The sequence below is a fragment of the Ammodytes marinus genome (assembly GCF_949987685.1).
Source record: "Ammodytes marinus genome assembly, chromosome: 6".
Lineage (NCBI taxonomy): Eukaryota > Metazoa > Chordata > Actinopteri > Uranoscopiformes > Ammodytidae > Ammodytes > Ammodytes marinus.
Window position 1 is genome coordinate 28732669 of NC_137235.1, and position 14142 is coordinate 28746810.

Here is a 14142-nt window from a genome sequence, read left to right on the forward strand (position 1 = left end):
TTACGTTCGTTTTACATGTTGTCTATTATTTAATTTTTTATTTTATTAATGTGTAGGCCTAGGCCCTATGTGTATGCCTGTTCGCAAATGTTTAATTGAGGACGCAACATAACGTTCGCAAACGTTTGGTGCGGACGCAACATAAAACTGCCTGCTCAGCTTGGAGGGAGGTTTTCCGTGAGTAAACTATTTGTGTCAAGTTCGCTCCGAAACAGAGTGGGAGAGTTCATATATTTTGTTGAACGTTATGCCAAGCCATTCTGCCTTATATGCCAGGTGTCATTTGCGCATTTCAAGGCTTCAAATCTTCAGCGCCACTTCAGCTCTCTCCATGCTAAAAGTAAGTCCCACAAAGCAACATGCATAGTAAGAGAAAAACGCTATTTTAAATTGTTATATTTTTGTTTGTGGACTTGGTTGAACTGAGAGTTTGTGTGTGAGGCAGTGCACACAATGTTCATTGTTGAAAATGACTGCCCTGTCGTCTTTAGTCCAGTCCTGTCATTATCACAGGGGCGGCCTTAACGATCTGGGCCCGTTTCAAGTCCCAGTGTGGGGCCCCCTGTTTTTTTTTTTTTTTAATAAATAATGCTTGTGCATGCATGTGCAAGCTCCCCGCGAAAATAAAAACGCTGTATGTATCCTAGTTCAGAGATGATATGTATTTTTTTGTCTTTCTTAACTCTTTTTGATAGGTAGTTGCCAAGTTCATCACACAAACACTCCAATCCACTGATATGAGATCAGTTTGCAATTTTCAATTACTAAATTAATGGTAGGACTGTGGCCACTAGAACTGGTCTCTGGTCAGCAAAGGTCTTGAAAACAGCATAAATGTGCTTGTGACATGCGTGGCACCCATGCATGTGTATAGGCACGTGTCCCAGCAGATTTTTGAAATCTGAATAAAAAAATTAAAGTTTGTAGTTAGCGAGTGTAACATGTTCTTAGCAAGGGCAGACTTTCATAAATAAAGGTTTATTTTTTTAGCAAGATATTTGGTCAAAAGCTAGTGGTCATCCGTCCCTCTGTCCAGTTGTTAGGCATCTGGCTGCTAGCAAGTTATGTTGTCTTGCTAATTTTACTATTCATCTGAGCTGAAATAAATATTGACTTTTTCCTTTATTATCTTCGCGAGAATGCACCAGAATGCTTAGATTACATGTTAAAAACACAAAAAAATCTTCTGGGGGGGATGCCCCAAGACCCCCCTTCAGGGGTTTAGTTTTCTGACAAACATTACAATGGATACTAACATGATTTGGGCATTTGGGATTATAAATCATCTTTGAATTGGTTGTACAGCATATCACATGCTATTCATTCAGGGATGCGATGGCCACCCCACTCTAACTCTGTGGCCCACCTTGGCCACCCCCAGTCAAAATTTCCTGGAATCGCCACTGTGTGTACCCGTATGTACGATGTGGCTCTTTGCAGTAACACAGTAAAAAATTTGGCTCTTTGTCTCTGACTGGTTGGCCACCCCTGGGTTATACAATGAAACACAAAACAGTATCTGCATCTCTCGTTAATTCCTTTTAGAAATGCATTAAATCATTACCGACTTTAAACTCTTGACATGGCTTTTGTGTGATATAAAAAGGTGCATATGAACATCATTTTAATTTCACACCCAGATGCTTCATTTAACGCGGCGGAATAAATATGTTTGTATGCTTCCGAAATTGCAACATCTGGCCCCTTTAACCATTCTGCCCGAAGGCGTGTGTTAAATGATGGTAAATTAGACGCCTTTATCTCTCAGTGGCCACCTGCTATTTATTTGGGTTGTGTGGCATGCTGTGTTGTGGAGCAGCACACAATAGATGCATTGTAAATGCTTAGCTTCAAAGATGTTCCAGTTAGCCCCCCCCCCCCTCCCTCAGTGACGGCTTCAACCCCGTCGCTCTTTGAAGTCCGATCCTGGCTCCTTGCTTAGGATATATAAGAGAAAAGTACTTTTCCTTTTTTCACTTTCTTCCTTCTTTAATTACCTGCAGAAGAACATGGTTTCCTTTCACTGAAGCCCTATACTAGTTATATATGCTGCAATTGTTATATGAGTTAATATCATAAGCCCAATCATAAGGCCCAGGCCAATTAGACCTTATGAAACCAGTTCTTTATCCAGACACTTCAGATATCTTCCTTCATGTCTCTTCATCCCCACCACCAAGAATGAATTAACATTTGAATCATTTAAATGCCGGCACTGCAGGCTAAGCTTTGGGAATGGGTATAGCTGTTCTTCAAGGTTTCAGACTTTGGATCGATTTCATTTTTTGAAATAGCATATGTATAAATGGTAGGATTAGCCGATTACTTGCACACAAAGTGACGTAACGTTGTTCAACAGTGCATTGTGGAGGGCAGAGCTTATTTAACATTAAATATCAAATGTATAGTTTTATGATTGGATAGATGGAACAGCCAAATACTTAATGTATTGGGAATCCCTTAACCCATGTCTGTGTTCAGTTCTGAGGCCATTTCAATGTTTTTGATGCCAAAATCACTCCTACTTAATGCAGGTCAAGGCTCTCTTTTTGTCCAAGTGGACTTTATTTTGTTGACAATATCACCACACACAGACAGATGGACCCTGGGAGCACAGCCAGCCTAAGGGACACCTGATCTGGGCACAAAGCAAGATATTTGGCCTCTTCAGCTATATCAGTATGGCAGTCTCTTACCACCAGTCTGCCCTTGTCACCTCCTTAAGATAAATGAAAGGACAGGGGCTGGGGCCTATTAGACCCAAGAAAATATCCTCACTTTTCTCCACTGCTCTTTGCTCCTTCTCCCCTCTGTCTCACAGTATATTCTCATATATCTTATTTAATTTCTTACAGGTGTTTGCAAATACTTAATTATGTCATATGCATCTATTTGAAAATCGAATTGGAGCAAAGAACTAATATCATTAGAAGTGAATATGATACAAGATTTTGGCTCAGCCTGGCTGTAATTTCCGTTGCCCTCACGAGGAATTCGGAGTAATTACAACAACAACCGTGATGGCGCATCTACATGAGGTAAAGCCTTCTGTGATAGCGCATGATTTATCTACCTTCTGCTCTGAGTCCAGGCTTTTTCTTAGCAGTAGAATCAACACCGGAAAAAAAAGTTTTGGTTGCTAATTAGGATTTCCCTGAGCTTCTGCATCAGTGTTGGTGGGCGACACCAGATCGGATAGGCTTAATCAACTTTGTGTCAATTTGTTTGGCGATGGCTTGAATGTAACCAACATTAATTTATATATGAAAAAGTGACGCACTATCGCTTTAAGGGGGAAATCTAGCTAGCACCAACCACCACAGCCAATGGCATCTGAGCAGCTAACACATTTCTACTGGAAATTAAGTATTTCGGTCAAGGGGCTTGTCAACACTGAGGGAAGAATGAGTAATTACCTTCCCAGAGCAGATCACCTGGTCTGGTGGTTCTAGCCTGAAACAATGTCAGACACACTACCCCCACATTTCTAAACGGTCATCTCTGGTCCATATGTGACATATTTTAGAGACACTACTCTGGTGTAAAACTTGTGTTTGGTGTGTGTGTGTGTGTGTGTGTGTGTCTACCCTTTCTTTCACCCTGTGTCCCGATATACATAGGAAACCGCTGCTAATGAAGCAAATGTATATGATGGAAACACAAGACAGCGCTTTGACAGCCCAGAAGACAAAAGATCAACTGAGCCAACAGGAAAAAAAAAAAAAAACTAACCGGACCAGGTGAAGTTGAATCAGAGAGGTAAGACGTGGGAGAGATAAAGATGTGAAGAAAGAGAGGGCTGAGAGAGTTTTGGGGTGTGGGTGGATGGGGGGTGGGGTGGGGTGGGGGGTGTTAAAGGGGTCTTTCCTTGCTCCAGTGAACTAACTGGCTGCACTGACTGCTAAGGGGATGAAAAAGAAAAAGTCTGGGTCCACTCCAAGCTCATTAAACAAAAAGAGCCAGCCTCTTCCCACTGAAGCCTAAAGGCCTCTGCGACCTTGCTAACACCCCACCCCCCCCCCCCACCCCCTCCCCCTCCCCGCACAGAGTCAAATGCAGCCGTCTGAATACAGTTCTAAAGTTTCTCCCTGTTGTGACACACTGGGAGAAACGTTGTGTGACGCAAAACGCTGACGTCGAACAGTTGACTCATACGACTATGAAAGAAGTCCTAATATGATGTTATGTAACGGTAACATGCTTCCATTGGGGATGACGTCCACATTAAGTTTGTTAGTTGGTGATCGCCTATGTTTTTTGCTGACATTTGTCTCGTTATACTGTCAGACAAGTGCGGTGACTTGATCTTGCGGTTTGGCGTGTTATGTGAATGTACGGCCACTGATTCTTCATCTGAATCCATAGATGACATATTTCTTTCAATAGCAATGCTTAATATTTGGAGTTGACATTACAAATGATAATGACATGACATTTAAGGTGTTAACCGGCATTGTTTATGTAAAGTGTGTGGTTATATTTAGGTATAGGTTTAGGTATACAATGGAGAGAGTGGTCAACTGGTCCATATCCAATACATTAAAACATAACTACTGGTCAACTGTTACACACATAGAAGTTGTGGTCAATGCAACACAGCTCTGCTGGAATATGGGCCATTTATCTAGGCATACAATTCAACACATCGGATAAATCAAGTTTCCAATAGAATAGTTCTTTTTTAATATCACTTTGAAAGAAATTCATCTTGAAGTCAACAGCTTTTAAACTCACAACAACTCACTGAATTATCTATGAACCTTGTTATTTTTCTATTGCAATAGGTGCCACATAACACAGTTCTTTCCAGGAAGAGCATTTATTATAAATAAAGAGAAAAAGTTCATCCATCAAATGTCCAGTTTTATTTTTAATGTAAAGACATCAATATACTTATATACATTTAAGTCATTTCGGTGAGTACCACTCCTCATAGAAACGACAAAGACAAAATGGGATTATGGTGGGCTGGGAGTGCGGTAGAAAATGATTTAGTTTAAGACAGAGAGACAGAGGTATAGAGAGGCAGGGAAAGAGTGACTTGACGATTCTGATGACTACAATGGGTTTTACTTTGCATAGACGAGGCACTAAGAAATAAAGAGTTATGAGAGAGATTAAGATGTCAATGAGACGACGTGATAGAAAGACAGAGAGCTGCAGTTCAAACCCACAGTGACAATCGTTTAAATCAAAATTCCTTTCGTCCTTCCTACTCACTGGGTTATTTCTGTAGCACGAATATTGCTATATAACCTTTCAGACTTGCAGTCAGCCCCCAGCCTGCTTCGATAAATAATCAATGAGCTCTGAATTATGCACTAATAAAAAGGCTTCTCATTTTAGGATATTTGATTATTAAAGTTTGGATATTTCAAAGTTTTTAAAGAGCTGGGCACTCGTGGGAGAGATGTTACGGAGCCCGCTCTTGATACATGCAGATTCACAATGAAGCGCACAGGGTTTTAATGGTATTTGATCCACCGTTTTAATCTATTTTATTCTTTTCAAATGATAATTGGGATTTAGGAAAAGTTGCTCAATAGACAGAAGCAGTTTACTCTTCAATTTAAAAAAAAAAACTGCCCCTTTGGAATCTGTCACATTTGGCTGCCATTTTGAAGAGGACAGTGTAAGTAGGAATGTCGTAATGACATGAGACGAAAAGGAGAACATTCCCTAAACCCTGCTGCTCTGGGCCTTTGTATATGCCTATTCCTTCATACGTTCCATTCAAAAGAAACCATCACTGCATTCCAAATCACATAATTTATTTTTTTTCTATTCTGCATACTACAAAAGAAAGAATGTCATTAGTATGCAGTTTGCACACAATTGGGACACACTGTACTTATTTATTTCATCAGAACATCACACTTTGATCTTGCCTCTTCCCTATCCATTGCATCCCCGGTTGTTTTCATATACGAAGGCTCCATCGTTATGACTTCACTTCCTGTGCGCACTGGATTGTGGGTCGGAATCTGCCCAAATAGCATGCTGATTTCAACACTAGAAAATCTCGTCCGAATTTAGTAGGCATCCGGGTATTTATAAGCAAATTTGACGACTAGAATTGGGACATCCTAAATCGTTGGTTGGTTCTACCATACTAAATAGAAGAAAGTATCGGGATTGGAACTCAGGGAATGTAATCACCAAACAGCTGTGTGGGTCTATATACAGACGCATAACTACGCATTGTTCTCACCCTAGCTGACCCACCCACTCTCCACATCTCTCTCTCTCTCATCCGTGCTAATGGTGGAAAACTAGAGAACCGATACAGAACATACCAAATGCTGCTCCCAGTCCACGGCTCATTATAGGTGCCAGCCTATACTCACTCGCTGTCTGAATAGAGATGAGAAATATCATTGACAGCCAGATGTGTCCATTTGCAAACAAACATGCACACGCACCTCCTACCCCGACACGCACAAACATACCTGAATAAATTCACACATGGATAAAAACAAAACGCTGTACACACACCATTTTGGTTCAAAGGAAACTTGCAGGACACTAGTGCATGCATTAATACTAAGCATGGTCTGATCTCAAGGTCCATAATCACCGTATTTATTTGCCCTCTCCAGTTCTTTGTAACCATTATGTCTATTTTAAACACAAAGGGCTTTGAAGTGATCAATTGTAATGGCCTATTTAAGTGATTACAGTAAGTGTGTGAAAAAAATAGAACAGTTCAAAGGAATTGTAGATTTTAAATCAATCTCATGACTGTATTACACCTGTGTTGGTTAGCAATTTTGGCCACTTGGGGGCAGCAGAAAAAGCCCTACACACAACACTGACATATTAGGACCTTAAAAAGATGCCAAGGATACTGCTTTAATGTGTATTCATATGTTGTTACAAATAAGAATAATGATTAAGCTAAAGTACTATAGCTTTAGTTGGGATGTGGCTTGTTCTGCTTAGCCTGAAGACTGGAAGCAGGGTGATAGGGCTCGCCTGGCGCTCTCCAAGTTCAAAATGACTCTAAAGCTCACACTTAAACACCTTGTAACACCATCCGTTTAATCTGTACTTAACCAGAAATAATAAAATCACAATGTGTGGCCAGTAGAACTACCCTTCTCAGCTATATGGTCAGTCAGCACAGGTTTAGGTAACCCTCCCCCACAAATCACTGTTTTAACCCTATTTTGAGGATCTATAACAACAACAAGAAGCTCTGTGCTTAACACAGAGACATACAATTGGTATTAAGTCATTTGAATCCCGGAAGAAAATAACTAAAAAGGCAATTTCACCAAACTGTTGAACTATTCCTTCAATGAAAACACCTGGCATATCTCAAAACATAAATACATGTTCAGATTTAAGTCCAGTTCTTATTGCGAAATACTTGCACACTATACCTTGTGCTGTGTTTAAATGCCGGTTCAGTACTTGCTTGCTCAGAGATGAATGTCTCTGTGTTGTCTCGGGGCTGAACAAAATGGAATGATTAAGGTAGATTTGAACTTTTTCAGACAGTGGTGACCCCCTCACTGTGTCCAATCTATACACCTCATAGAAACACATGTCATCATAAATAAAAGGAAGGTTAAGGTTAAAAGAAGATCGGAACAAGATACTATTTCTAACCTTTTTTTTTATTTGTTTCCTCGTGGCCTGATGAAAGGATCAGACCAGGGGCAGTTATCACATGCACAGCAGGCAGCGACCACACAGTTTTCCGTGAGCGTGCACAAGTAGAAATAATAGAGATAGATATATATATTAGATCTGGCTCTTCCTGTTTAAGGTAGTTCATTCAACTTTGAGATGGGAGGCTATATCAGCCTTGGAAGTCACTATATGCTTATGGAAATAACACAGTCACACACAAACACATACTGAAGGCTCAGTACCTGCTCATTACACACACACACACACACACACACACACACACACACACACACACACACACACACACACACACACACACACACACACACACACACACACACACACACACACACACACACACACACACACACACACACACACACACACACAGCCCTGTCTTTGTTACATTGTAAGGCCACAAGACCAGCCCATGCTTTCTGGGGACCACCCTTTCTGAAGGTTTTAGAGCACTGAAAAAAATCAGGCAGAATCCTGGAGTGGACATGAACAAGGATGTCACTTCAATTATCAATTAGACAAAGTAAAGTTCCTTCACCTGACTAGGAACCTCTTCGTGGGGACTTTTCTGGTTTTTAGTAATAAGTGGGGCAATATACACACACTGTCTGGTATTTATTATATCCTGGGCTCCACTTAACACACATGTAGGTTTAACTTACTTTGTGGAATCACTTACCACCTTTGACTGTCAAAGTAAGGGCTGTGCTGTTTAACCATGGTATTAATCTGCAGCAGTTTGGTAATTTGTGTCAAAATGTAGGTTATGTTACGTAATTTAAGTATAATTGTATTGTATAGTACTGATGAAGCATCGATAATTATTTAGGCTACTACAGTGTTATATAAATAGTCTTTTAAACCAGTGTGACACCTGCATAGATAGCCTATATAGAGGGTGATTTATATTTTGTTGTGAAATTGTGTAAACAAGTAAACATGAACAGCCAGAGTGTTTAACAAAAAGTTTACTCAATTACAACCATGTCATTGTGACTCGGGCAATAAAATCCTCTTATTAACTGCACAACAAAGTATCATCTTTTAAGTTACCGTACTTTCCGCACTATAAGACGCACTGGACTCTAAGCCGCAGGTGTTATAATGTTTAATTACCATATGTAAGAATTCGTGCACAGAGGGGATTGTCGGGAAAGAGATGGCTGCTTGAGGAAGCTCCCATTTATTAACATTTCAACAAACAAGTTGCATATTTGCATAACGTATTCAAGTGTTACCATTTAGTGCAATAGCTACTAGGGATGGGCACGGGTGTTTTCACTACCGTACTTTTCGGACTACAAGCCGCAACTTTTTCCCCGTTTTTCGACCCTGTTATTACACAGCACAGTATATGTTCTGTAGCTACTAGGGATGGGCGTTAGTAATCGAGTACTCGAGTACTCCTCGTTTCAAATGATCTCGATTGGTGGATGAGGAAAATCGTTTTTTGTTTTTTTTAGTGTCTGTAGCCTTTAGGCCGGCCGCCCCTATTTTAAAATGTTATACGTGGACAAAACGGCACAAAACGGATAAAATAAAGTTTAACAAAATTAAATATTTTGATCCAAGTTAAATAAACTAAGCGTTGTGTCAAACAGCAACCGCAAATAACTGCCACCTCCGTGCAGCGCAGCCAGTGTGTGGTCTCCACAGCACCGCGGAGCTGAATGCGGTGCTGGAAAACTTGGATAGTCACGTAAAGAAGCCAGGCTGACTTCGGGCACATTCGAGCAAACGACAGTTAAGAAGCCTTTATTATGGAATATAGGATTGAGATTCAAAAGACGACCGGTGTAACGGTCCGTTAACGAGGTATTAGTCGCGGTAATTAGTCACGGACACGGAGTGGGCATACGCGGTTGGATATAGCCTACAACTACTACTTCTACTGCTTTGGTGAGTCATTTAGCCTATCTATGTGTTTAAATTGTAGGACAATAATTTTATTGTATTTGCTGCCCTTCTTATTTTAAATGGTGTCTATTTTGATTGTTAGCCAACTACAGCCCATGCTTTTTTTCTCTCTCTTTTTTTTCTCTCCACCGCAGACCTACTCGATCGGTTTAAATTGTGGCCCGCTTATTTAATTACTTTCAGTTAGGAAAATGTGTTTTAAACGTGTGAAAAATAAATCCTTACAATCATATGGTAACTGTGACTGTTTGACAAGAAGCATTATGGGAGCTTCCTCAAGCAGCCATCTCTTTCCCGACAATCCCCTCTGTGCACGAATTCTTACATATGGTAATTAAACATTATAACACCTGCGGCTTATAGTCCAGTGCGTCTTATAGTGCGGAAAGTACGGTACTCGTGTGATCGCTTGCATTCCTCGAGGATCAATCGATTGCTCGTTAAACTTTTTTAAATTTTTAGAACGCAGCAGAACGGTGCATCGCAAGAAAGCCAATAACCTGCGCTTAATGCTTCTTGTCAAACAGTCACAGTTACCATATGATTGTAAGGATTTATTTTCCACAAGTTTAAAACACATTTTCCTAACTGAAAGTAATTAAATAAGCGGGCCACAATTTAAACCGATCGAGTAGGTCTGCGGTGGAGAGAAAAAAAAGAGAGAGAAAAAAAGCATGGGCTGTAGTTGGCTAACAATCAAAATAGACACCATTTAAAATAAGAAGGGCAGCAAATACAATACAATTATTGTCCTACAATTTAAACACATAGATAGGCTAAATAAATCACCAAAGCAGTAGAAGTAGTAGGCTAGTTGTAGGCTATATCCAACCGCGTATGCTCACTCTGTGGCTGTGACTAATTACCGCGACTAATACCTCGTTAACGGACCGTTACACCGGTCGGCTTTTGAATCTCAATCCTGTAGCCTATTCCATAATAAAGGCTTCTTAACTGTCATTTGCTCGAATGTGCCCGAAGTCAGCCTGGCTTCTTTACGTGACTATCCATGTTTTCCAGCACCGCATTCAGCTCCGCGGTGCTGTGGAGACCACTGGCTGCGCTGCCCGGAGGTGGCAGTTATTTGCGGTTTCTGTTTGACACAACGCTTAGTTTATTTAACTTGGATCAAAATATTTAATTTTGTTAAACTTTATTTTATCCGTTTTGTGCCGTTTTGTCCACGTATAACATTTTAAAATAGGGGCGGCCCGCCGGCCGGCCTAAAGGCTACAAACACTAAAGAAAACAAAAAACGATTTTCCTCATCCACCAATCGAGATCATTTGAAACGAGGAGTACTCGAGTACTCGATTACTAACGCCCATCCCTAGTAGCTACAGAACATATACTGTGCTGTGTAATAACAGGGTTGAAAAACGGGGAAAAAGTTGCGGCTTGTAGTCCGAAAAGTACGGTAATCGTTATTACAGGCCACAAGTCCCAAAAGTAAGAACACTATACTGACACGCACTTACACATCGATTCTTAATGTAGAATTTTATGGCAGACCAAGTTCTGTCTTTGAGAGCTACTTTCTCCAGCTTAAGGCACTTATTGCCCATGGGCAATACAATCATGGTTGTTTTATTCTATTAGTTGAAAACTTTTACTTGATGGTTAAAAGGAACAACCATTCATTTCAAGTAACCTAATTAAGGTATCAAAACATTTCAAACAAAAATGCCAATGGCTGTTGGACAAAACAGCAAATTAAACGGTCACATTGTACCAAAAACTTAAAAATACTAAGCCCCAGGCTTTCAAATATCATTCATTCATAACCACAGCACCACTGTGCCGCCCCGCGCTTTCAAATATCGAGTATCATATTTTAACAAGAACACTGAGCAGTATCCAAATACTGATTATCTTGCAAACGGCAGTTATCCACAAAAGGATATGATTTAACATGTAACACAACAAGCATAATAACATAACATGTATGTCAACGACATAAAGTTATTACTTCAAACTTTTCTCTTGAGAACAGTGATTCGATTCTTAATGTAGAATTTTATGGCAGACCAAGTTCTGTCTTTGAGAGCTACTTTCTCCAGCTTAAGGCACTTATCACAGTCACTCTTCCCAGGGACACGGCATGAAGTGATGAAGGACATCAGGTGCTTCTCAACAGCAAGGATCTCCTTTTTATCCCACACCTTTCTCTTGATAGGTGGACGACCTGTATAGCAAGAGAATAGAAAAGTCAATAAAGACTAATTTTAAGAGTTTGACAGCAGAAGGGAACATATTTTGTTGCTTACTTAATAAAATACTTACAAGACCCGTCAGGTCACAAATGACTCAGCTAGTATCAGCTTGTTTTAAGTGCTGTATGGATGAAGATACACTGGTACATGTGCTATGGTCATGCCTTAAGATTAATCAATTTTGGATGTAGATTCAGTTACATTGTCAGTATCATAAAGAGGCAATTTGTGCTCTGTTCCAAGTACTTGCTTCTAGCCCTGCATACAGTAGTGCAAGCAAGAACTGTAACCTATGCATCAAAGAGAAAATGTTCATTATATATAGGCCAGATCTATCTTCACTTAACAAACTGGTGTCATCTTGCAGGTATAGATGAAAAGCATTGTTGTCCAGCACGTGATAGGCCAACCTGTACACGCCCCCACCCCCTATGTACATGCACTGTAAGCATATATTGAATGTCGGTCGAATGTTTCAATAAATCCCCCGAGGAGTGGTGTGAGCCATGAAACAGGTCTGTTGGGATAAAATAACCTTGTGTATTTTTTATTTATACGTATAGATATCTAGATAGGTAGGTAAAATAAATACGGAGCCGAAAGTTTGAAACAATCAACTTTACCTCTGTCCCTTTTTGATGACTGGCGGTGAGAGGCTTGTGGAGGTGTCATGGTGCCTTGCTGTGGTGCTGTATCCCTTTGGCTGACATCTGGCATTGTCGTCTCTTCCATCTGACTGGATGTGACTTGACTCCTCTCCTCTGAAAACCAAGACAAAACAAGTGACAAAAACTAATATTAGTCGTCACATCACAGTAAATTTGGCCTCAGGGCCAAACTGGGCATACTTTAAACAGATTGATATTGACTAAGTCCGATCCCTTCTTTAATGTATTCTATGGTGTTTGGCCACCTCAGCCTGCTTGTATTGCTGCTCTCTTTTACAACGAAGTTCTACAATGGGAGAATTTCACTGCATAAAGTGGAAATCAATGTGTAAATAATTTGGATGCACCGGTTGGTGAGTTCTGATAGAGGTTGCAGAAATTCACTGAACTTGATGGCAGTAATTAATTAGTAGAGCAGTGCACAAAAATCAGCTAGCAGCGTATCATGTTTAGCCATATCAAATAATTATAATTTATGACTCACGTCAACTTAACATGTGTGACCCAGGATCCAATTATTCAATATTAGCTCAAAAAAGTTAAAAATAAGATCTGTCAGATACATATTAAAAAAACATTATTGTAAGTATAAGAATCAGATTCAGTATCGGTATATACCCAAAATTAAAATGGATACTTGATCGTGACATCCCTACAGTAAATGGATAGCCTTCAATACATAAACATGATCACATTTCATAAGATACTTACCTTCTGAGCCTGAATCACACACCACCTCCGTGTTGCTGTCAAGGTGCACATTCTCTGTGAGTTAGTGGGGGATTGGAAGAGGGGTAGAAGGGAAGAAAATGACTGTTAGCGGAAGCCGAATGCAATCTTCTGATTCTGAGATGTTCCAATAATGCCCAAGAAAAACACAAGACATATTATATAATGTAGATAAGCAAATTTTCCTTTATGCACAACAGTGTTGAGAAAGAAAAATAATTAGTACCGTCAGGATCAATGTTGATTTCATCCAGGGTCTTGCCTTTGAACTCTGCCATGCGTCCCTGTTCCAGAGCCATAAGAACTTTGCTTACTTTAGCAAGTTGGAGGGTGCCTTCTGGAAGTCTGTAGAACTGACGATGCACTCTAATATCATGACCAAGAAAATCAGCTAACTGATCCAGCTCTGTATTACTGAGGTTGAGAACTTGAGACAGAGTTCCTGTTTGTTTGCGCAGTTTTGTAGAGGTGAGACTTTCAGGACTTTTGGCACCACAGATCTTGGCATAGTATCGAAGGCAATCAGACCCACGGTAGCAGGTAAATGCACTTGGTCTTGCAAATAAATATGCATTATCATGAGGAACCCCACATTCCTGCCGTTTGCTGACAAGCAAATCCAATGATTGTTTCATTGCTGGGGTCAAAAGCACAGGAACCTTTCTTCCCCTTTTTCCTCTTATCTCTAGCCGCCTGAAGTGTTGACAGAGTTTCTTTTCCAAGTCTGTGAGGGCTACATTCACATCTTCCTGGGGGCCCGATGGAGTTTGAGACAAATATGCAGAGAGGGGCATTTTTGACACCTCCCCAGCTCTTCGACGGTTGAACAAAATGACTTGTGTCAATGTGATCTTAGTCAGCAGTGACCATGTCTGGGACGAAGCCTCTGTTGACAATTTACTGTGACTTTGTTGTTGTTGCGCATCTAAATAAGAATGCAAGGTCTGGACGTCTTTTGT

At 40.3% G+C, this 14142-nt stretch overlaps 1 long non-coding RNA gene across 1 annotated transcript; it reads right to left on the reverse strand.

Annotated features, from left to right (window-relative positions):
- Window positions 1–11657: 11657 nt before the first annotated feature.
- Window positions 11658–13221, reverse strand: LOC307251332. The gene is made up of 3 exons (XR_013844902.1): window positions 13166–13221; window positions 12410–12547; window positions 11658–11758 (listed from the first exon to the last, which is right to left on the reverse strand). It is a non-coding gene; the product is annotated as an uncharacterized lncRNA (long non-coding RNA).
- Window positions 13222–14142: the final 921 nt, after the last annotated feature.